The 26,401-nt window shown below is 40.1% G+C and overlaps 1 protein-coding gene across 1 annotated transcript in view; it reads right to left on the bottom strand.

Moving 5' to 3' along the window:
- fam222aa (family with sequence similarity 222 member Aa) overlaps window positions 1–25,334 on the bottom strand; it is a 92,051-nt gene extending 66,717 nt beyond the window's left edge. The window contains exon 1 of the mRNA XM_058069537.1: window positions 24,996–25,334. The gene's annotated coding sequence lies outside the window, so the exon portion shown is untranslated. The remainder of the gene's footprint in view (window positions 1–24,995) is intronic.
- Between the last annotated feature and the right edge of the window lie 1,067 nt (window positions 25,335–26,401).

The following is a 26,401-nucleotide window of genomic DNA, read 5'->3' on the forward strand; positions in this document are numbered from 1 at the left end:
AGCACAAGTCTTGTGCTGGAAGACACAGCCATCCCAAGTAGAGTAGACATCGTAAGTGTTGTCGCTGTATCTATGCTACTGTTGTTAACAGAACTAGCATAAGTATGTGTATCAATGCTCCATTGGAATTAAGTTTGGGTAGTGTTTTAAATCATCAAAATACGGCAAGATACTGATCATCAGTGTACGTGTTAATGCATGATCAGAGCATGTATATCAAACCATGCAACCATGTTGTTAGAGGTTTTTTTTAAGAGTGCTTCATAGTCAAAATAGTTGTGTCCCACTGACGTCCATTGTGAGCTAGCTCATAGCAACTTGTTTTCTCGTTTTACAATGAACAGAAAAGGGAAATAAATGTGAAGGATTGTGAATGATGGTCAAAATTAAAAAAAGGTGCAGTTTCCCTTTAACAATAACTATTACTGTCAATATTGATCATTCACATACCTACTATAGGAGCTCTGACATTTAGAGCACAGAGGCAGTAGGAAACTACATTCTATTAACATAATATTGTCTTTTTTGTATATGAACGTACATTTGATAATGTATGAATCATGATCACTCACACACCCAAAAATAATGAATTACTTAAGTTAATTGTTCTTGGGGGGCCCTAGTGGTCACAAGGCAATAAGCAGGTGCTTAGTTCGCTTATGCCTTGGGTCGGCTCTGTTTATGAAAGATATTATTTGCTTCACTCTGAAATGTGCACCCTGACAAGATTATTTCCAGAGTTTTAATGAAAAACAGACACCTCAGACAAAAGCTGACTGTAGATGAAATATGGTTTATCTCACCTTGTCAGGTCATATGTCTCTATTACAAGGAAGCATAAAAGTGCAAGAGTGTGGGGAGGTCATGCTCAGTGTCACAGCAGTCACACCTGGGACTGTTCTATTTCACTGGCAATCCTGCTCCTCAGACACTCTGGAGATGTGAATGCATTTGTTACCTGCAATAAGGGAAGTTATATTTCAGCAACTGCAATGTTTTTTTTTAAAACATATGTTCACCTAGGTTCCCAACGTGGGGTATGCTTACCCGCAGGGAGTGCGCCTCGGAATGAGACAGAGCGTCAAGTTGTACATTGCTCTGTGTGCGTCATACTAGCAAATAACTAAGTTTGAATTATTGCTTTGTGCATTATGAGTGTTTCACCTTGAATACTTCATTTATATTGGTGTTCCAATTAATTCCCGCACATTGCAGCGGTGAAAACCTGTCATTTTGAGTGGAAAGTCACCCAAAAATGAGGCTATTCCGTTGGTTGTATGTATTTTTGTATTTCAAACCCGATTAAGAAGGGGTTAATGGTTATTTTGGAGTTGGGACACCATGGAAAGGTTCCAGTTCGATACTTAATACTCAACAGGCAGGATCAAAACTAGCAAACTGCTGGTAGTTCTGCACTATAGCTTTTTTGAAGAATGGTACATTCAGTGCATCACATAATTCCTTCGGTACTAGTTACTGCTGCATTCATGGACATTTGGAAATCCCAGGAAACATGTAGGATTATGATTCATCTATTTATCAGTGCTCATGTCAAACTTTACCCGAATATCACCATGCAAAATACACACTATTCACTCAGAATTACTATAAAATGAATGAACCGATGAATTATGCTCAATATTTTAAGTGAATTAACATTAAAAGGTTTATGTTTGTGTAAGTGTGCATAATGTGGGGGGGTACATGGATTCAGGTCAAATGTCCGAAGGACTATGCCACTGTAAAAAGTTTGGGAACCACTGATCTAGCAATAATAACTTTGCAAGAAAACAACAATATGTAACCAAATCGATGCTACTCTCTCCTGCACACTGCACACACAGGCAGCAGCTGGTTGAGGCAGGTCTGCCAAGAGCACAGACCTTGTTCCTGTTTGATAGCTTCACATGTAGTCAATACAATGGTGAGTCAGCTTGGAACTGGTGTGTGTGACAGGTGAGGGGCCGCTGAGTAGACGTTGCTTTAGTGAGTGCTTTATTACATTGAATGCATCAAAGAGGCGAGCTAAAACAGATTCAGTACAATATATTCTCTTTATATGCAGAACACAATATTGAAACCAAGCTGTGTCAAAGATTTCTATTCAAGTCTTACCAATCCCTTCTTGTTTTTCCCTCTGGAAAAATGTGCAGTAACCATAATTACATAGACTAATGTGCTTCTACGCTGTGTGAACAATTATTAGGTAAATTACTATTTTACCATATTATCATTTTAAACACATTTCCCAACTCTAGGTTGTATAAACTTGAATGTGCGGATCTAATCATTTGTGGTAAAGTGTATTTCTCTAATAATGGAGGGTGTGGCCTAAGGAATTCTACAGCTTATATCAAGTTGTGTAGAATTATTAGGCAGCTCCTTTTCCTCAGGCAAAATTGGCTGCAACCAAGATTTGGCTGACATTGAAAACTTGAAAGTGGTAATAAATCTGAAATATATCACACTTGAAATTGCAAAGATATTGGGTTGTGATCACAGAACTATTAAACACTTGGTTACAAAAGGTCAACAAAGTTGAAAGAAACACATCATTGGGTACACCTCCGCAGTTCCACAGTATGACAATTCCAAGGGCCACTGTCAAATTGGTAATTATTAAATAATAAATAATAATAAATGATAATAATCATAATAATTTATATTTATATAAAAATAATAATGATAATAATAAATATTTGTGTGAAATGATTGTTGTACTATTAGACACAAACCTGAATTGAATTTGATGCACGTTTTGGAGTAATACAAATACATTGGGAATAAAATGCTCAATAATTTATTTTTCAGTTCAACATAACAAAATAAACAAATAAATAAATAAAGGGGAACTGCACCTTTTGGTTTGGTTTGGTCATTCACAATCCTTTTCTGTGCATTATAACACAAGAACACAACACTGCTGTCATTGGGACACACCTATTTAGACTATGAAGCACTTGCACAACGTTGCATCGGTTGATGTACATACATCCTATGATCATGCATTAACATGTACACTGATGATAACATGTAATAGTTGCAATATCTTGCTGTATTTTGATGATTTAAAACACTACCTAAACTTTTTTTTTGAGGCGCATTGATACACATACATATGCTAGTTCCTTCAATAACAACAGCAGACACTTGGGATGGAAATGGAACACTGTTTTTTTTGTGACGGCTTTAGCATCAAAATAGGTATTTCCCATTTCGGCTGTTGCTAGGTAGCTCATATAACTCATTTTCTTGCGCTATAATGCACAGAAATGGGAAAGAAATGTGTGTTTGTGTTTCACATAATGATTGTGAATACTGGGCAAAATTTCCCTAAAAAAGTGCAGTTCCACTTTAAAACTGAATAAATTCAGTGTCCAGGTTGCAGGGGTCTCCAACTTTCATTTTAGGACTGTCAACACTACTTTATTTACTAAGCAGATCTCCACTCAAAACAGTGTGGCCATTGTCTTTGTCATCATTTGACATTATATGAAGTTATAAAGTATAATTTCAACAGTTATAATAAAGGGCATAATAGGAACAGCCAGTGACAGACAGGCAAAGCATGTAAACAAAGATGCACAAAAAATGTTAACGCAATATGGTTGACAAGAGGGTAATCAAACACGATGGCATATTCTGTGGCAAGTTGTTGAAGCTATTGTAGTTGTACAGACTAATTTATTTCATTGCGGCAATTCGGGACAAAGTGCGTCCCTTGTTGGCTCAATTTGAGACGTGTGATATTATTGGCAACCCCATACATATGAGCAGATATGTAGGGTGCATGCCAAGCAGTTTTTATGGTCGGCTTTGAAAGACGTTTATCAGCATATGCTGTGTTTTTTTTTTTTTACAGAAATTGGCCAATACTGATCAGTGGCCGATTGATCGGAGCATACCCAATACATATTTACTATGTAACAGGATGCTAAACATGAAAAGAAATGGAAAATTAAATTAGGAACAAGGTGTTTTCTACAAGATTCAGATCTTTAATTGTACGAGCATATTTTGTCTGTGGAAAATAAAGAACGCTACATCATCATATAGACCTTGCCGTCTGTTTGAACCCACACATATACAAAATATGACAAAATTTTGTTCTCAGGTTTTGTACAGGTACAATACTACTTTGTGCATGTCTGATTATGTGTATGCTCACTTGAGAAATTAGGGGGAACATTACGGAAGACTTTTCAGAGATTTCATGGACTGATGAGAGTGACTCTTGATGGACCAGATGGGCCCATGGTTGGATCAATAATGGGCACAAAGCTCCACTTTGATTTTGACACCATCAAGGTGGCTGTGCAGGTCTGCTGTGTGGTGCTGGTATCATTAAAGATGGACCTTTTCAGGGTGAAGATGGACTCACAATCAACTCCCAGAACTACTGCCAGTTTTTAGAGGACACTTTGTTCAAGCAGTGGCACATAAAAAAGCAGACTTTTATGCAGGACAATGCTCCATCACATGTGTCAAAGTAACTTTACTGCCAGTAAAGACCTTAAAATGAAACAATAATGACCTAAACTACTCTTAAACAGGAAATGTACCATGAAGGAAAACAATACACCTCTCTGAGGCTGTGGTTGCTGATGCACAAAACACTAATTGTCAAGAGATAAAGAAAGTGACAGACTCCATGAATGGCAGGCTTGTGCTTTTGTCTTTGTCTATTACAGCAGGACTGTCCAACTGTCCTTTGATATTTATGATAAAAAATAAACATCATACATAAATTTGAAGACAAATCGTTGTGGTTGTATTAGTTAGTAGTATTACCGTTTTAGCTTTTTCTAGTTATGTTATGCCAATTTGTTCTATTTTTCCACTTTTGTTGTGTTTTTGTTTAATTTATTTCACACTTTGGACACCCATGCATGTTTCGCCAGGAAGGCTAGGTGCTGCCAGACAACGGAGGGGTGTGTCTGTGCCTTCTTTCACATTTAATGCGCACACCCAACTTGCTAAATAAAGTATAGCGGCCACATTGCTAAATTGTAAACATCAATCTCTTCTAGGCATGAAGCAGAGTTCATTGTCGGAATACCATTATTAATGAAGGTCGCCTCCAGGTATGCCCACTCCGCTGTGATTGGTCACATGCCCAAAGTGCTTCCTATGAATCATATAAGTTAGTCCACCCCTATACTGACATCACGAAGCGACAGTTTTACCATGCCTTTTGAAACCGAGCGTTTTGAGCCATCCCAAACTTCTTTTAGGACTTATTTTCAAATGTGCAAACCTCATTATCTGAAACTTTGGCATCGTTTAACACAAGAATACAACATTGTAACTACATTTATAGGTCAGAAAGGTGGGAAAAGCATAATAGAGTCCCTTTAATGTGTGGTTCCAAAAATGCCTCACACACTACCACTTCCATATTACGTGTATCATCATTTACAGTAGCGCTACCATAGTTCGCAGTCTGATTGGCTGCCTCGTTCTCACAAGACAGCTTTCGTCCCAACAAGAAATATTGTCATGTTTAACCTCACAAGGTCTCATAAGATCTCACAAGTTTGACGTTTTTCATTTAGTTGTAATATTAAAAATTCTTCGCACCAATATTATGTAGATATATTCTCAAAACCTGACTATTACTTTATTTTTTTTGTTGTTTTGAGGTGTTTTATTGTATTGTATTGAGTGAGTTAATAAAAAAAATGTCAGAAATGCAACAATTGTGCACACGGCATAAATGTTATTGTTCAAACATGGATACTAAAGAGTTAGCTGCTGATCCCAGTAAAACATAATTCCATTGCCAACCAAAACATCAGAATCTACTGAACCATGTAAACAGTCTCTCAGATGTTTTAAAGTGAGCAGTCTAACTAGAAAAAAGGCAATTTTCGGATGATTAGATCTTCAATTGCATCCGTGATCGCTTTTCTTCCACCATTTTTGTAAGTATTGGGAAATGACCTTCAGATTAGTTGTGTTTGGTCTTCTTAGGGTCTTGCAGTTTATCTGCATTTTCTCTGTAACTGTCCTTTTATTTTCATTTAAACTCCAATATCACTCGGTTTTGCTGTACCTACCATTGTGGTCGGTGAGTTTACATACTTATATTATATTATATATATATATATTATATTGTAAGCAGGCCTTGATTTCAGGTCTATGCTATGATTTCTACATATGTAGCAAATTGTCGTGTGTACTGGCTCAATGAAATGTGGTATACAAAATATTTGAAGGAGCAGCTCAGTGTTTGTGGTAAAACGACAGCAGAAAAAAAGAGCCCCTAAAAAGCTTGGTGCTTATTCATGAATGGTAATGTTGGGTAAGTGAAATATTTTTGCTTCTTAAAAGTACTTTGAATCAATGCCCAAGGTCGACTTTTCTTAAAAGCTTTCATTGAAATAATCACTATTCTCTGAGCATATTTTATTTTGTTTAATTCCTAATGGTATTTTTGAAGCTTTTCAATGTCATACTTTGCATTCATCGTAGCTTTTGAGTTTGACTTTTCTTTGATTAGTCGAATTTTGACAATTCTTACCTATTGTTGCTGTACCTTTTTCTCTATCTCTTGCTTCTCAGTGAGTTAACCTCAAGTGGACAGAGGGAGCATCATCCTCTGCTTTGCTCAGTGCTCAGTTCTGCCCAATTTTGCACCTCCGCTTGCAAGTGATAGAGCTCTATCAGTTCTGACAGCTCCCTAGAGCCTACTGGGATTTGAGAACTCCCTCCTTTCACCCCCAAAACACACACACACACACACACTTGCATGCACACTTGCTTGCATATCCTCTGCTGTCTGTCTCTAAAAAGGACGAAGGATGGGGATGAAAGGCGGAACAAAAGCTGTCAAAGCAAAGAAAGGAACCGAGAAGTGAGGATATCTGTCATGGGTGCTAAGGACAATGGGATACTTTGTCCCTGGTTTGATTATTGGCTTGTGTTTAATTGGAAACAGGCAGCTAATCACATTAGCAACAACCTTTCCACAACTCTCAAGCACTGTTGTCTCCTGGAGGCAATCACCATGAAGACACTGTCTCATTTAATTCTTGGTCTGCACACTCAGGTCCCTGCAAATTGCCTTCAACGCAAGTGAGCATGCAAACTGACTATAAAATCAACTTAGCATGAACCTGATGATAAAAATGATGACAGCATTGTGCATTAAGAAGAACATAAAACACTGATCTTCATGCAACTTTCTCAAAACCATTCCCATTCATCACCTAACACATAGAGCACAACACGTCATCACTAATTGCCCCAAATACCGACCACCCAGTGGTTGAACATGGTTTGATGGAACTGGACAAATTGGCCTGGCTTACCTCAACAGCACTGCCAGTCTAAAGACATACGACAGATAATGACTATTACTTGTAATATGATTGGGAAAGCGTTTCATGAGAAAGATCTACATAAACTGTAACCATCGGTACTATCAACAGTCCAAAGTGTTGTTATCAAATATTTCCCAATATTACAAAAATAATATGGACAGGAAACAGGCTCTTAGCAGGTGTCACTGACTGCTTGTCAAACTATGTTGTTTACTCTTCCACTAGCTGATCTGATTGGCTCCAAATGGATATGACAGACAGAATGTTAATCCAATCATCTTCCAATGTTTTTTTTTAAGTGTACCCTTTTCCAAATAGTTTCCGTTGGCGCTTTCCCAGATGGATTTGAGAAACAAGCCATCTGCCATGCCAGATTAACTCACTGGACAAAAGGCTGTAAAGCAGGTTGCTCATGTTCTACCAAATGTCTTGTAGGCAGACTCATCTAATCCTTATTGTAAAAGGGTCATAATCTTATTCCAACTTTTATGGTTGTTTGCTGCCTTCCAGTAAGTGTACCATTACCTCGGTTGTTCATTAGCCCAAACTTTGCTTTAGCTTGGTTGCTCAGCAAGGGTCAGTCTCTACCCTGTAAAGACACAGTAGGAAGAAAATAAAGGTTCTGAAGAGGTTAAAAGTCTCAGTTGGAGGCTGGTTAACGACTCCAGTGGGTTACACTGGCTCAAAGCACACACCAAATGAAGTCAGAGACCAATCTAAAACAAGGTCGAGGGTAAGAGATGAAAAAGTGAACATTCCAACATACTGACAGACCAGCTTCTATGGGAGTTGTTAATATACTAAATATTGCAGTGTCCATTGGAATCAGAAAGCACAAACATAGAATATGTCTCTGAAAATAGAAGTTTTAAAAACGAAAAATATTGTTTCAGGTACAGATGTTAATTATAGGCCTGTGTAAGTACCTGTATGGTGCATGTGTGTCTCACCAAACATTACAGTAACATCGCTGACACCCATGTGTATGTCTTTGACTGTGTCTTTTGAATGTCTTATATTTGTATTTTAGTTCATTCATCCTTTATGTACATGGAACACAGGACTTTTTGAACATCTTCGCATCATCCACATTTTTGTATGTGAGTCATCTTTCTCTTTTCTGTTTGTTCTAAAGATATAAAAATAGCTAAAAAGGCGCAGCTAAGAATGCATGAAATAGGAAAGCCGGATAGCGACGAGCTTCACCACACAGTCCCCCCTGCAGCGCATCAGCACCACGCTCTCAAAGCCTCAGGCCATTACCAAAAGATTACGCTACATATTGGAGCTGTGGAAAAGTTAGTGTAAGGCGTATGCATTTGTTTCTATATTGTTTATGTACAGATTGACACCAGCAAATACTGATGTGACATGCATATTACAGTGATTTCAGTCCATCTTGTTGAGATACAAATAGAGATTTTTTTGAAAATAAACCAAAAGAAAAACATTTGCCAGATCGTTGCAATCTAAACATGTAATTATGTGTAATTAAGTTCAAATATTGGAGGGCGAAAGTGTCTTTTTTTGATTTGCCCAGAATGCAAATGATCCCATCCGTCATAGCCGAAAACCAGAAAGCGAATGCTAACTTTACAGACAATCAAATCCACAAACATTGTCGTAAAAGAAGGGTATTCTATAGGTATGCAGTTACAATATAACTTTTTCCCTCACCCAGGAATAAATAATGGTACAGTCCCATTGTCTGAAGTCATCCACATGTTATGATTTGTGTTTGCATAAGCTTGTTAACTTACGTATCTTTTGTTTTAATGACTGAAAGTTGTTGCCTTTTTTTTTCACCAGCTTTGCAATTTGCAGTTTGACACCATGTGGTTTGACAGAAAATGCTCAAATCTGGTGCTTTTGTTACAAATTAAACCTTGGAAAAGATATGCTAATCAAGATAGTCACTGTTACAACCTTCATTGTGCAATATTGGGTCTTGCGATTGTTCTGTAAGACACCAAATTGGTTCTTCAGAATCTGTATGTTCATACAAACGTCTGCTGTGAAGCCAGACAAGGAAAAATACATTATAATAACACCTTGACCTCAGTACTGCTGTGCATACACTCCTTTGTCCAGCTATTCTGTTCTAGTCTTACAGTTGCGTCAGTTTTTTTTCCCACAATTGCTTCTCACCTTTTGACTCCACACACCACTCTTAATCCCTTTTTGATTCAAGGAAGGATGTTGGCTGCACTACTCGGTATTCATATTTCCATCTTCATCATCCCTCCACACTCAACTCTGACCTACAAAAAAACGCTGCCTTTCTTTCACTCTGTGAATTACTATCCCATCTTCTGTGAGACCTTGCCAATCTATTAATCTAACTTGCCATTTACTGTCTTTTCTCTGCAGCTCTGTTAAAGGTTGGCTGCCTCTCCTCTCTCTCTCTCAATCTGTCACTCAGTCTTTGTGTGCAAATCCCACATCTTTCTCCTCCAGACTGAAATATTCAATTTAGATGCCATTTGTTTCACAGTTGGCAACTGGGGCTGTGTGTAGCCTACTTTCCTTTGGATTGTCTAATCACCAAATGCATTCACCCTTCACCTCAAATAGTGTTAACTTTGCCCTGTCAGGAAGCCACTTTTCGTTTTCACATTTATAGCACTTCCTGTCCTTTCCTCTGGATTAACTGCATGTATGTGTGAAGAGGGTTTTACAAGGGCTTTTTAAAGGGGTACGACTTTCCGCTTTACACAAGGAAATCTATTTGGCATGATGACAGTGTCACTGACAGACACCATTAAAGTGTAAAGAGATGTTTCTTTTGTGCACAAAGGCGCTCCCTATAGTTGTGAAGTGTAATTTTAGGCTGCTAAACATTTGTGTAAAAAGGTAAAGACAGAAAGCGATATGTGTACATAAAACGGTTGTAAGCTGTAGTATGTTGGTAAGCCTCACTTCCTGAAGCCTTAAGAGTCGCACTAGATATCGAGTTGACAGTTCGGGCTTTTAGCTCGATGCCTTGTGCTGTCGAATCTCATTTGGGGTAGTTCGAGTCCCATTCGTGCGGACCAGACGGGTTACATAAACACTGACAGAACACATGTCTTGAAATAAAAATCAGTTTCACATGTGCTGAGTCTTGTAAAACTAATCTAACTAAAAACTAAACTAGTCTTCTAAATCTAGAAAGTCATGCCACATACACACAATAAAGCACCACAATAAGATATCATTAAAATCTGCGGATTTGGTTATTATTATCATAACCAGAAAATATGACACAAAAGTGACCTTTTCATTTGGAAATACTTATCTGATGATTTTCACTGACACCGATCCCACAATGATGAGACACAAATGTAATTCCTGCCTTTTCGGTTTATGATCTTGTGCTAATATCGCTGCGCTGGCAGGTCCCAGGTCAGTTGTTATTAGAGTGCTCTAAGTCAGCACTCATTATGTGGCTTTTGACTTGTTTTTTGTTAAATGAGATACAATTAAATGAAATTCTTGCCTCTTTATCCATCCATTTTCTATACCGCTAGTCCACAAGTTGCGGGTATGCTGGAGACTATCCCAGCTGTCTTTGGGCGAGGGGCAGGGTACACACTGGTTAGTTCTTGCCTAGTGTTGGTGCTCAAATCAATCAGCCATCGATCAAATTTCTGAGAAAAAAACATGTTTATAACATCCATCGCATCCGCTGATTCACAAAATAATCAGTGACCAATATCTACCCTTGTTTCATGCCTGTGAAATAAAATGCTTGACAGTTTTGTGTTCGCATGACAGTAGTTTCCCTCTTTATTTTTATTTTTTTGCACAATTTTTTACTTTAAAAGGGAGGCAAATCTGTTTTTCCGCCCATTTTCCTTGAGGTAAACAATCTGTGTAATATTATGTACACCATGATATAGGTTGTTGATCTTTTTAGGTTACATGACACCAATACACATCATCATACTTGCCTAACACTTGTGCAAGCAGGGTAATACTGGTAAGTTGTGTGCTAGAGAAACTGTAAAATTGGGTCTTGAATGGAAACATTTTGCAAACTCAGGCGTATGGTGATACTGTAAGTTAATTATTTGATAACTGTTGTATTATAATGCAGTCATTATGCCAGGTAATAATTATTTAATGTTCTACTTTGATGCAAGTCAAATAAAACGGTTATGATTTTCTGTAATTAAGGTAAAAGGTAAGACATATTTCTTCAGACTGCAACACACTTCCAAAATTTTGTGTTGCAGATGTTTGAGAGATTGCCCACAAAATCCATCTGTTTTTTTCCTACCAGAGTCTTAAAGCCGTCAACTATTCAAATATGCTGATCCCTGCAAAGGAAAATTGCCAACAAGTTGACTTAATGCACCATTACTACATCAAACATTCTCTCCTCTACAGTCATACTTGAAATGTGAATCAATGATAGCGGCTCTTTCTGATTCCACTAATGCACTCCACCACCTTCGCTCTGACAAACAGGCCTCCTTTGGGCCCATCTAATCTCTGATGCCACCCTTTCCAAGTCCTCAAGTCACACCTCCACTCCAGCTGCAAATGGGTGCAATCTGTTGCCCGAGGAAGAAATGTTTTCCTGGCAAATCATGCAAATCCATCTGAAAAAAGGGCAAAAAGTCAAGGGAGCCATCAAGGCACTTTGCACACATGTATGACAAGTGACGCCATTGCAGCAAAGGAGAGAGCTTCGGAACACGCTTTTCACTGGAAAGGAGGTCACTATGGTGATGAGGACATTCCAAGAAGACAGAGTTTTGCATTAAAAAAAAAGTTTAATTCTTTGTTCTTGCATCTGAAAGAATTACCCTTCAAAGCACTTCGATACAAAGAGAAAAAGGAGAATGACTCATCTGGCAAATTAAATCTACCAGAGCCCGCATGTACCCAGACACCCTCACAGGGGCATTTTCTCCTTGGTGGCTGTAGAACACCCTTCCTCCTCCTAATGGAAGGGAAGCAGAACAGATGGGACACAAATTGCACTTTCATACACCTCAAGGTTCAAGGCAATTTCCCCTCTGCGCCTGTGAAGTTCTCGGATTGCCTCTCCATCCTTTGAGCCTTTCACTAATCAAAGGGGTTTGGGTTTGTTCAGTGCCCCGACTTGTACCCTTGCACAAACACACAGTCACATACACAAAACCACACACCCATAAAAGCACTTTTCACATCGGCCACACCGTATGTTTTGACTAGTCATCTGTGGGAATCATTTTAATGACAACATTGATACCATCAAAGTCACTACCTCAAAGAAGTGCGAGATGATGGATATTATATACAAGAATCTGATGTTGGTCTTAAAGGTACGCATTGTCGTGTCTTTTGTAATGTAGGTACATTATCTTGTCATTACTAAGGCAGAGATTCTTGTGTTTGCGATGACACTTCCTTTTCCATAAAACCATCACATTAGGCCACTTTCTTTCATCACTGATACTGGGGTGGGAATAACACAGTAGCTCAGGATATATTATGACATTTACCTGATAATGATAATAACGAGCTATGTAATTAAGACATTGTATTGTCTTGCAAATGTGCATACGTACCTGCATGTATGTGATCGGTATTGGTATCAGCTGATTATCGAAATTGGTATCGGCAGCATAAAACCCTGATCGCAACATCCCTAATTAGGAGTAATCTTGTGATTACAATTCTTTCAGTTCTACGTGATAGATAGCAAAGTATTGCTCAATGCTGGTTCCGATCAGTAAATGCTGGGTCTGCTATGGGTCGAGCAAGAAATATTAGCTACAGCACAAGTCAATTGTGAATGAATTAAATACAGGTCAACAATGTGACATGATACAGTGCTTTGTGTTGACCTGTGACGGGTGGTGCATTTGGTCCCTGGGTCTTCAGTTTTAAGGTAACACACTACCACTATTACGTCAAAATTATACTTCCCGTCCCATCAATAATATACAACTAATGTAATATACGGCCATAATATACAGCCAGGTCCTCAATTACATTTTTACAGTATTTAGTGTTGTACAACCAAAATGCAATTTTACCAATGTCATTTGTCATCTATTATAATAAATGTATTTTGAAGTGAGTTATTTCTTAAATAATTTTTAAGAATACTTTCAGTGGGGACACATTTTACTCAACACATTCACTGAAAATTACAAATATTTCCAAGTCATCAGACTAAAATTTTGATGTCAACGTTCAAGTCTTTGGTGACATTGTGACTTGAGTCCACACATTTTGGTATTCATGGAGTGAAATTACAAAAATGTCAATTTATCCAAACAGTGCAGAAGCTATCTTCTCTTTCATTTGCCATCAGTGTATCCCAGGTGCTGGTGGAGCTGCAGAGGAAGTAATAAAAGACAATGATGTTTACAGCTCCATTAACAAACAAACATTATGGCCCATTTGACTAAATACTGCTGACAGAGAATATGGTGATCAATCTCCATAGCAACCGTGGCCATTAATTATTATTGCACTAGGATTTAGGCAGATGATGATTATGGAGTGTGCACATTTTTTGTGTGAAGGGGGGTGTTTTGTAGGCAGGGTTACCACAGTGCACCATCTTTCATTTCTGGCCTTTGTCCTACACCAAGAGACGTAGCCTTGCTCTGCATACCAAGCACAGGGTTAACCGTGTCCCCAAAGCAATTACAGACAATTGTGAAGCTAGTTAGCAATTAGTGGATTAAATGTAATGAGTCTGCCGTTGCCATGGCGATGGAATTTTTCAATAATACTTGTCAGAATGAAGAGCCCTTTAAAAAAAAAGGGAGGCAGTGGTTTTAACAGATGGAGGCCGATACAGGTCCAGTCCATTTACTGCTATCATTACTTCACTTTGTTATTAAAGCAATTAGTAGTTTTCATGTCCAGTGTAAATGGGAAAACAGCAACCCAAACATTGTAATTAACCTGCAAAAATCAATGTAACTGCATTGCTCAGTGTGAAATGGAGCCTGTTTACGGCTAAGAGCAGCTGGCGAGGGTGGCTTAAAAACAAGCACAAACTCATTTCCAAGGTCTCCACCTGCTCGATTGTGCTTTTGATTGTATTTTGAACAAGTTGTGTGCACTCAGCTTAAATGTTCTTCCCTCAACTGTCAGCCGTAGTTATTAGACTGTTCAGTCATATGCATATTGCACATATCCAGTACCATCTGTGCTTTTGTCCCTTCAGGGCCAGTGCTGACATATTACAGTGAGAAGACTCATATTGAGTAGTATAATGGATTCCAAACTACAGCATTTCATATCCTGTGTAATTTGATCGCTATTTAGTCTGGATATCTGATGCCCGCACCTTTCCCTTTATGAAAGCGCGTGTGAAAACGAGGCCTGAATCCAAAAATGATTTATAGCAGATTCATAAGGAGAGGCCAAGGGGAGAGAAACAGATTAGGCAGAAATCTGGAGAGATAAAGATGAGACGTCTGTCTGCCGCTGAGGGCAGGGAGACAAGACCCGTCTATATCAAGCTCAGGGAAATGTGCTCAGGGCCCTGACAGACAGCATCGAGCCATCTCAGAGCTGACACAGACATCATCTTTCTTTTCTCCTCCTCGGGCAAGGAGAGAACTGTGACATTGCCAATTATAAGTCTTTAGGGTGGCCTTGTGCTTCATTTCACTTCATGCCTCGCTCTTCAACAAACATGTCATTGTATGTTGTATAGCTAACTACCTGTGTATCTACAGCACTTGAGTGTGCCCAAAGTACATGCTGTCAAAAGACAAAGGTAAATGTTAATAACTTTTACGAAGACAGCGATACAGTAGGATCTCAAGCTTTAGGGTTTGTGCATAGCTTTCTCAGGAAGCCTGCTCAGATGAGAGATGAGAGAAGGAGAAGTTATGTTCGATGGTCCTGAGAAACAAGGAATTGGACGAATGAGGATTCTTCACTGGCACCTTGACTATCTTTGTTAGAGTGTGGATGTGTAAAAAGTGCAAATGTTATAGACTACCACTTGCTTTTTGTTTTCAGCAACCTTGACAACATTCATTCATTTTCTGCCGCTTTTTCCTCACGAGGGTCGCGGGGGTGCTGGAGCCTATCCCAGCTGTCTTTGGGCAAGAGGCGGGGTACATATAGAAAAACAGGGCACATATAGAAAAACAACCATTCACACTCACATTCATACCTATGGACAATTTGGAGTCACCAATTAACCTAGCGTGTTTTTGGAATGAAGGAGGAAACCGGAGTACCCGGAGAAAACCCACGCATGCACAGGGAGAACATGCAAACTCCACACAGAGATGGCCGAGGGTGGAGGGTGGAATTGAACCCTGGTCTCCTAGCTGACGTCTGCGCGCTAACCACTCGACCACCGTGCCGCCCACCTTGACAACATTCAAAGTAAAACCATCAAGAGTAGGCCAGGTACACTTGGTAGGATTATGTGTACAAACTTGCATGGACCAAAGAAGATGGATAAGAGTACCAATACAGTACCAAAATTTGCGGACATAAAAACCACTCTCCTTGTGCTCGCGGCCTCTGAGTTAACCTTTGCTACTGCTCTCGCCTGGTTTTTGGCACTGTACTGACGCCATGCACTTTGACCATCAGAATGGCACTGCTTATTGCTCATCTTCCATCGACCAGCACATATCTAAAAAAAACTATCTATAAACAACCTAAAATGCTGAAAAGTAATCATTTTAGTTTTACTCCAGCCCTTGTTAAAAACAGCAAAAACCAGATCTTTCATTCAAGCCCTTTATCATTCGGAGCCTGTTTCTTCAAGTCCTATCACCGTTACATCACCCAGAGCACTGGATTGGCTGGACTTTGACATCCTATCACAGTGATGTTTTTTCACCGAGTAAAACAACGTTAGTGCTGACAAATCAAGAGAAAACCAAAGCTGATTCAGCCCATTTCTCCACTTTTCAGTTTCCATCTCCGTTTCATTTCTCCCCTCCTCTCAGGTGCGATGACTGTCAGTCGTAATGTCGGTCAGCGTGGGGCTGGCTGCAGTAGAACAAAGTGCTGGAAGGTCTGTGTGATTACGCTTACACCCCCCCATCCTCTCTCCCCTGCTGCAGCGCTGGGACTGCGAGGGAGAGTGTTGAGCTTTTAATACCACACACAATAGGGTACCTCAAGCCCAGACAGGCACCATATTTACACGGAGCCCAGGCTCTCCCTGTGCGTTATGACAGAGCAGGCAGAATGATCAGCCCTCGCCTTGCAGCCAGGGATCCATAATTCATGAGGATAGGTGGATGGGGTGCAAACAGGGCATGCTTACAGAGGGAGGGGGTTGCGGAGGGCACCGCCTGAGGAGTGTGTCCTGAGCCCTGTGTGTCTAAGTAATTAAATGGGATTAGGTATGCGCTGAACCCATTTTCAGAGAGATTGGCTGGCAATGCCATTATTATTGGAAAGGATCAGAGGGGCTTAAAGGCATTGGGGAGAAAGGTAACTGACGAGAGAGGTTTGAGGAGAATTATTAAAAGAAAAAAAAATCTCACTAATGTAGGTGGCAGGTTGGAGACAGTCATCTTTTATGTCCCCTTTTAAGAGGTGGGAGAGGCTGTGGTTGAGCTTCCTGCGGAGGCGGGGTGAGTGGGGCGGCAGACACTAAAAAACGTCAAAGAGGCTGTGTCCACAGACCGCACCTCTGCTCTGCCCAAAACATCCGTTTCTAATTTGTGTGACAATGCCAGTGTGGATGGCACCTGATTTGCAAGAGGGTGCCCGCAGCAGAACACATTTGAATAAGCACACATGCGAGTTATCTGGCGGAAGTGTTCACAGACAGACAGGTGCAAAGCATCTTTCCTCAGTATAACCCAACACTGCATCCACATGCACCTGAATTGGAATCCTGACACAGCGAACAACGGAGGTCCAAATACAATCCTGTATTATAATCTTAACGTTGTGTTCCTAATCTGAAAGGAGGCTAAAGCCCAGCCCAGCAAACCTAATCAGAGATGATTTCCTTTTGCCAGACAAGCTGAGGCAACTTCTTGTTTGTGCCTGCCTTTTTCCTCACAGAAAGAACCCTTTGGTGACAGCAACCCTGGGAGAGATGCAGAAAGCACGTCCCCCGGGGAGAAAAGCTGCCTCGGGCCTCAGAAAGCCTATTTACAACAAGCTGTGCTTGTTACTTTCATCAAAATAGAGCACAGAGCTTTTTCTTCCGCCTTGTTTTTGTGCTTTTGGCAGGAGGTTGTTATTGTAAAGCACTGACTCCATTGTGTTCAGCGATGCGGTGAAAGTTTAGCCGAGAGAAGAGAGGGTTGACCACAAAGGCTTTGTTCCGTGAGAGGTCAGTCTGGTTTATAGACTTTGAAGGAGGTAAGTTTGGGAGGAGCAAACCTGCTCCATCCTCTGTTGTACTCCGTCATCTTCAATTAAAGGATCTGCGGTCTCTGGCGGGCATGTTTGTCATAATCTATTGGCGATGGCACATTCCAGATATTGAAGGAAAGGACAGAAAATCAATAGGCTGGATTGGTCTGCCAGGCCCAGAGGGAGTCTTCGTACCCAGTTTGCATGGCTCAGGCGCAACTCTCCTCCATCAAGGCCCTCTTTTTACTACTGTTTGGGCCATCGCTTTTAATTTCGTCAAAGGCTTTCGATAGAAAAGGGAAGACATATAGCATGATGGCTTTGTAATCCACTGACTTGCCACATGCCCTCCAGTTAAATATGCCATCACTTTTAGTCTGGGCAGGAAAGGCTTTTTCTTGCACCATCCAAGTTAGCACTTCACTGCATGCTGGTTTACAAATCTAGTAATGCTCACTTTTGACCCCTATTGTGGAGGTAGCAATGTAACAAAATTTGTTATTGTTATTGTTTGTTATTGTGTGAAGGAGAGGGATCACAGGTATTTTTTTCCTGCAGCAGACTACATATATACAAACTGCTCTAAAAATGCTGTACAATAAACTGTGCAATAAACAAGTGCAAAACCATGCAATAAACATGTGGCTTGATGAATACATACACAGCTGTAAATAGCACTGTATATATGAATCTTGATTTTGCACTTTCCATGGTCTTGTGGGCTTTTTGTACTCTGCTTTTTCTGCTGTAAATCTGGATTTCCCCTCATGGGATTAATAAATGCATTTCTTATGTTATCTTATTGTGCTTGCAGTATGCAGTAGTGTAATACTACACTGCATTATACTGAGAGCTGTTTGAAACACAGTATTTTGGCTACCCTATTTAACCACACAAGACATCCTGATTATAAACAGCGTTATTATCTTTATGAAGACATCATTTTCGATACAGCTCTAGTTATGTTGTGCCACTGTGGCTGATAAGTCACAAGATCTCACAAGATTAAAACCTGACAAAATTTCTCAGTCAGAAAAAAAAATGTTTCATGGGTACCAGGTCTGGGAAAATAATAAATGAATTAATTTATTACACAATAAATGAAAATCAACTCCTCGTCTCTCACCTCCAAACACGTACGAAGAAGGTTACATTGTTTTCAGGACCTTGGTGTATTTAAAATCACAGAATGCAGATGATTGTAAAACACTAAAAATTAAATGATTAGATGGTAATATATCATCAACACACTCTTTCTGATAAGTATACATTACATTTGGGTACATTTTTAATAAATGTCAATCTTACAGCTTTATTTGACCCTGAGCATTTGCTCTTATCAACTGTGCACAGACACATATGAAAAGCAACACAGCAAGGAATCAAGGTCACTGACTCCTTGACAAACACTCCATCTGTGCAGTATTATATTTCATTACCTGTCCACATCAATATACACTGATTTTTTTCTTTTCTTTTTTTCCACTCTATTTCCATAGTAGCAATTGATCTATTGCTCTGTAAGGGGCCAGTTTTGCTTGCAGTATTGCCTCCTAATAGAGGAAGCTGTTCATATGTGAGTCTTGTAACAGTTTCTATAGTTTGTGAGACACCGATAATCACTGGAAATCACACAATTGTCCAACAAGGTGGTGACTGGTCTGATATATCTAGCGCATTTAGAACAGAGAGAAAAAGAAATACCCCCGCCAAAGGAGGAGGTCCACCTTGAAAATCTATAAAGTCCACCATCAAAACCACCTGTCTGCCTTTATGAGGACATTCATCTGAGGTTGCACAACGCTGCTGCTCGTCAAAGCACCCTGACAGTGTGAGTTACCTTTTTTTCTTTTTGGCTACTCTTCACTGTGTGCGCTTTGTTATTCGAAATCGCATGAGTTTATCAAATAAAAGGACAGCTGCAGAGGAATAAAGGTTGGAAATCCATACTGAAGATATGGAAGTAAGGACGGAGGGGAAAAGCCCTATCAAGATGGAGAAACAACGTATCTTCCCTCACAAAATGAATTGTTTTTGAACCGGAGTTCTACAATAAGAATTAAATCTGAATTAAACTGAACAAAATGCTTTATTATTTCATAGAATATAAGATACTGCTTACTGTATATATCCTGCATGTATTTATACATTATACAATGTTTCTGTCAGTGTTTCACTCCTGTATTTAATATTTTTTCATGAATCTATTCTATTTCTTATGCACTAAAAAGATTAAATGAGAAGGAAGCACGCAAATTGACAAAGAGCCATATTGAAGGGGTAGGATTGAATAAGATCTGCTCCTTCCTAGTCCTGTAGAATTTTGCTCATTTCAGTGGCTTTTTCATTGGCTCACAGTGGGGCACTATAGCATAAATATCAACTTGCATACAGGGTAAATCTGCATTATTATTCTCTTGACCAACATACTCGGATTCTGCACCCTCCTCCCTGACCGAGTCTTCTCGTTACGAGTGTTCAAGGGTTGAAGGTTGGTGTTCCATATCGACCTCCACCCCTCGACACTGCTCAGAGCTGCACAGAGACACGACCCCCTCAATGGTTTAGCTCCCGGAAAACAAATAATCTTTCCACTGCTTTACTTTTGCTAAATCAGAAAAAAACACGATTCTAAGCAGCGGTTGTACGTGGACGTCCTAAAGTTGTGATGTGAGAAATGATCTATGGGGAATCTAGTGAAGTTGTTGTACCCGACCGACCGTTCACTACATTTAGAAGTGACATAAAAACACACCAACCTCATGATATGACACTTCCACAACATGGAGAAGAGTACATAGTGTACAATATTTTAAATACATACATAAGTCTGTCATGTCTGATACAAAACCATAAAGGTGGCCATGAGCAAACTGTGGCCTATAACGAGGTCACAGAGGTCACCATCCACATGAACCGGCTGAGGACCAAGAGGCTTCTATGACATTTTATACACTAATTGATGATTCAGGGTTAGCTGATATCTTTAGAAACATTCCCACCAGAAAGTATCGTCTGTCAGATATTTTGTCAAAATGCCCCAGCCTACAACAGTGTGTTGTACACTGTGTGTACTCACACGCTGCTGTCTGATAATCAGTTGATGGAGAATGGTCACTTGTAGTGAATTAGGGCAGAGATTGTTTTCATTGCTTGTTTACAGATAGTGTCAGCATCACAGCACCGCTCCATGTCATTGTTGTCTTTATTTAATTCATTGGATTGGCAGTGAGTTATATGCGATCTCACTGCTGTGATGTCACACTATTTACATAGCTCAAACAGCAATCCTGCCTGCGCTGCAAAGACAAGGATGATCAGTACTGACAGTACCGTGATTAACCAAACTGTGGCTTAATCGCACTGCTAGGTGGGAAAAGTGGTTTCTATGTCAGTCCTGTGATTGACAGGCGATCGGTATTCATGCCCCAAGTTAAATTAGATATTTAGGTTCCAGCTTCCTGTGACCATGTACAGAATGACTGTAGAGTACAAATCAAGTTCAGATAGATTTTCTCATGGATTGAATAAGAATGTGGGTGCAAACGTTTGTCTGGTACCATATGCTTTTCTATCTAAAATCTCGCCCAATTTTTTCTTGGAAAAGTGTTGAAAAAATCATATTTTTTATAGCTTGGACATTTTGTTTTTCAGTTAGTTCTACTAGCTAGAGACTGCAATTTTTAAGAAAAGTGGAAAAAAAATCCAATGTACCAAACTTAATTACTTTTAGCAATGCCGCCCCTCTGAATACTTCTTGTTCAGCATTCATGCAGTACGTTTCTGATGGACAATAGCATTTGTAAGCATTCACACCATAATCTCCCTTCCAAAAAAAGAGTGAGACAAATGCCTGCAAGAGACGGATAAGTCAGTACTTGCAGCTTCTTTTGCCTTCAGCCTGTTTGTGAACCCTCCACCCCACAACCACCATCACACATAGCTGCATATCGCAGTGTGACCGTGGATGGACTGTACACACATCTAATTGGCTGTCTGTAGTCAAGGAATGACTGATATGTGCCAAACTAGTGAGCACAAGGCGGAAACACACTTATAAAACCATCACTCTTACAGCATTGCTTTGTCTTCATATTGGCCGTGATAAATGCTGCACACAAGAGCTCCCCATCCGCCATTACCATCAGATTCATCTCCACCTGTGCTCGCTGGTCCCACTAAAGCCTGCTACCAAGTTATTTATGACACATGTGGAAAAGCCTGTTCTTTAACAGGCCTGCCAATGGAAGGAACAGTACATGGAACATAAGCCAAGCTGAGCCAGTGCCTGTTTAGTAAATAAATCAAGTGGCTAAATGAGGGCAGCCAGCGAAAGAGTAAGACCCCTGTCCTGCTAATTATGCCCCTGGCTGCAGCTCCTGGTCACCACCACTAACTGGGTTCCTGGGATTGTTAAAACAGGCCAGACTCTGTGCTGTAGGTAGCATTAGGGTTGTGCCATCAGATCGGACCTGGGCCAAGAATTATGTGCTGTCGATGAAAAGAAGCCAAATAAAATGTGTGCAGGATAATGTTTACTAAGGAGGCTCGACTCCAGTCGTTTGCTTTAACAACCTGTCCCTTTTTGAGAAGATTCACTTCCTAATCACAGATGAGAGATGTGCACATCAAACAGCACCAGCGACTTTGGTCTACACAGCTGCCTTATAAAAGCAAACAAGCTATAAATAAAAGAGAATTTTATAGAGGGGCGTCTGTCGGGCATGTGGGGCTGAAATAGAGAGGAAAGAAACAAGGAGAGGGGAAAGCAAAAAAAAAAAAGGTATGAGCTGCAGGTGAGCAAAGGAAGAAAAAGAAAGCAAAAGGTGGGAGGAACAGAAGGATGCAATAAAACAAAGGAGAGAGAATAAATAAAATGAACATATGAAGAGACGTAAACGGGAAGAGAAAGCCGAGGAAATAAGGAGTACAATCAAGAAAGAAAAGCAAAGGGAGAATGGCAGCGGAAAGCTAAAAAAGGAAGGCACACAAAAAGAAGCAAAGATTGAAAAAGAGAACATAACAAACAGAAGGGGATATGATAGGAAAGGACAGTAATAAAAGGGAACGGAAAAAGAAGAGGGCAGGACAACAGTGGAATGGACAAAACAGGAAAATAAAAGGAAAGGGGAAATGAATGAGAGCAAAGAGAACAGTAAAAGCAAACCAAGTGGTTAGTGTGGAGGCCACACAGCTAGAAGACCCGAGTTCGATTCCACCCTTGGTCATCTCTGTGTGGAGTTTGCATGTTCTCCACTCTGGTTTCCTCTCACATTCCAAAAACATTAATTGGCGACTCCAAATTGTCCAAAGTTATAGAATGTGAGTGTGAATGGTTGTTTGTCTATATGTGCCCTGTGATTGGCTGGCGACCAGTCCAGCGTGTACCCCGCCTCTGGCCCGAAGATAGCTGGGATAAGCTCCAGCACCCCCGCGACCCTCATGAGGATAAGCGGTAGAAAATGAATGAATGAATGTTGGCTTATGGTCATGTGCAGTGGGTTGGTGATGTCATTGTTCTTGTTTAGAGCTGTCTTCACAGCAACAGCAAGCCGCCATTTTCAAAAAGCATCAAAAAATACCGTTCACATCACCCAGAACACGGTTCCCATGTGGAGGAGAGTCTGAAATGATAAAATACTTGGCCATTTTGACCTCAAAATGTTCCCGTGTGGATGGCCCCATCTTTTTTTTCCAAGATGGCGGCACCCTGTCCGGCTGCGGCTGCTTTGGCTCCCGGTAACAGACACTTTATCAACAATTTCAGAGATCAGTGTTTTCAGCATCAAATTAAATTAAATTATTATTATTTATTCAAAATTATTTAAATTATTTGTGCAATTTACTGTTATCTATCTATAGCGCACCATGTTAGCTCTACACTGCACACAAAGTGATGCTATTTAAATGTGATGGTAGGAACAGGTTGGCTCAGGGTGGGGCTAATGTCACAGCTTGTAATGAGATCCTTTCATGTGGCAGATGATAAGAGGGGGGTGAAGAACGGAGAAGGCCCTCTCGGGAGGAGAGGACACCCGACCACCACCTCCAGCATAGAGTGTAGAGGAAAAGTATGTGTGTGGGCAGGAACCAGCTCCACACTGACAAGACGGCTTCTTACCAAAGACAATTCACTGTTGACGGAGCCCCTGTCAACTTTTCCATTCTTGCACAGCATGCAGTTTACACTGAACAACAGGGAAGAGTTCCAATTTTCTGAACAATTTGCCCACAACACAAGTAGACAAAAGCAGGACTCCCTTCTGTCAATTTGGCCTCTACAAAAAACATGGAAAATGCAAACCTGGTTGAAACTGTATTTTTTTGTCAAGAACCATGCAAGCCACAGAAATGTCACAGTATGTAATATCAATGGTTCAAGCATTCAATACGTATAAAGTTAATAGCATTTTCTGTAGGCAAAATTATCTATACACTATAACATGTATGTTATATCATAGTTCAACACCAGTATTATTGTTATTATTGTTATAACAGTTATTATTGTGTTATTATTGTGTGAATATGTCACTATCCTGACTTTGTTGTGAGTTCATGGCTGCATGTGTTTGAATCTGGTTATCTTCACTTCACTCCTATTTCATAGTTATGTATTTATCTATGACAGCAGTATGAAAAAAACATTTCTTAAGTGAGTACTTTCATTTTGTTATTGTTTTTTTTCAAACTTTTTTGATAGCATGAGTACTTTAATGGGGACCTATTATGCTTTTTCCACTTTTCCAACCCATAAATGTAGTTAGAATGTTGTATTCTCCTGTTAAACTATGTAAAAGTGTCAGATAATAAGGTTTGCCCATTTGGAAGCGAGCCCTGAATAAGGTTTTGGCTCTAAATGCTCAGTTTCAAAAGGTGTCGTAAAACTGCCCCTTTGTGATGCCACAGAGGATGGACTTCCTTATATGGGCGTGTCCGTAAGGGGATAAGCTGTCTGCCCTCCCCCAAGCTCTGCTTCCTCCGCCCTCTCTCACGTTCTGCTCCTCTGTTTACTTGCTAGCAAAGCCTCATTTGTTTACAATTCCTAAAGACGCCACCATCAGGCACAAGTGGTTGGAGTTCCTGATTCCCTACCAGCAGAAGAAATGCATTTTAATCCGTCACACTGGACTGTTTTATGAACATTGGCCAGTATTCAGCTGAACTAGCCGACAAACTGCTGTTGAAGCCTGACGCCTTTCCAACGTTACTTGGTTGTGTGGAAGAGTTAGAAGGGCAGGCAGTAAGTAACAATTTATCAGTGTCCTAACTGTGTTTATTTTGTGTAAGTAAAGGAACAAAAGAGCTTGCATACAGGGAGCGGGGTTGCTCATAGCCGTTTGCCACCAGTTGGTGGCCATGTGCTAAAATGCTAAAGCTACTTACCATTGAGAGACGTATGGAAGTAACCTCTTTTCTTGAGAAAATTTGGACTCTCCAGTCTCTACTTCCGGGTCGTATTCGGGATCCAACACATATGGCTATATGTTAAAAGCCGACAAAACGTTTATTATCAACTCCTATACTGTTAGCTCGCGGAACAAACCGGAACTCCTTTTAAGTACTTGCTAGTGTGACCAACCACAGCGGAATGGGCGTGCCCATAAGCGGGCTGTGGATGGAATATATTAAAACAGACCGTTTTGGCGGGAACCACAAAATCCAAAGAAATACAGCTGAATAGGTACAGATTCTGGAAGAACTCTAAAGCTTTGTGTGCTGGGTATGTTGTGTGGCTGCTCTATAGGAGTCCAGAACTCAATACAAAGGGACAAAAAATTAGCATCAAAGCTTCCCTTTAATGTACTTTACATTACGTTTTAAAAGAAAGGGCAATTAACCTGAGTTTACCAGGGCTCTTTGTATGTCTATTGATGTTTTCCTGGTTTGTGGTAATATTGCCGACATAATATATATAATATATAATTATGCCGATATAATATAATTGAAATGGTCAAGTAGTGAGCTAGCTATTGATGTTGTAGCTTCCAAAATTGGGGCATGCAACTTCCAGTGTTCATTAACCATAGTCATCACTGTTGCTATGCTTTAAACATTGTTAGTCACAATAAGTAAGTGGCAATTTTACGTAAAGATTCCTGTCTAAGCCCCCATGCTGTGCTCATGTTTGTTTGAGTGTGGTCTTAAAAGCTCCACTCCCTCTGTCTCACTAGGTGTCTCCTGTGGAATCACCGACCACCACCATTATCAGAAATCTCCACCTGCTGTCTCTGTGCAGCCTAGCAAGCTTTGCTTTTGACGGAAATCAATATGGCCGTCACAAGCAATCATCGGCCTGCTATGTGTTTGAGTGCATACCCACTGTGCACATCCAAATGCATGTGCTTCTGTATATATCCAAACAAACAGAAGCCTGAAAACAACACAACCAGCCTGGCTTGGTGGGTTTTTCTTTATTGCCAACAAAGTGCAAAAGAGAGGGATAATTTGACTGAGAGAGACAATGTGCATTCAGAGAGCTTGTGCTTTTGACACTAGCATGCAAGGCGTGTTATTGGAGCCTACTTTGAAGGTGAGGGCAGAGCAGTAATTACATTTTTCTTCCTCTGAAAACACAAGAATCCGGGCACAAGTTGTTTTCATTAACAACGTCACTTCACCTGATCTTCCATACAAGAGTCTTTTTGATTTACGGGGAACTCACATACGTACACAAGGGATGTTTTCATCTAAAAAGTTTGTTTTCCCCCATCTGTTTCACTGTTTTGCTTGGGGGGTTTAAGGTGAGGTATCTTGTGCTGATCAAGGCTCCTTTTGTTTTGTTTCTATCT

The sequence above is a fragment of the Doryrhamphus excisus genome, chromosome 4 (assembly GCF_030265055.1).
Source record: "Doryrhamphus excisus isolate RoL2022-K1 chromosome 4, RoL_Dexc_1.0, whole genome shotgun sequence".
Classification (NCBI taxonomy): Eukaryota; Metazoa; Chordata; class Actinopteri; order Syngnathiformes; family Syngnathidae; genus Doryrhamphus; species Doryrhamphus excisus.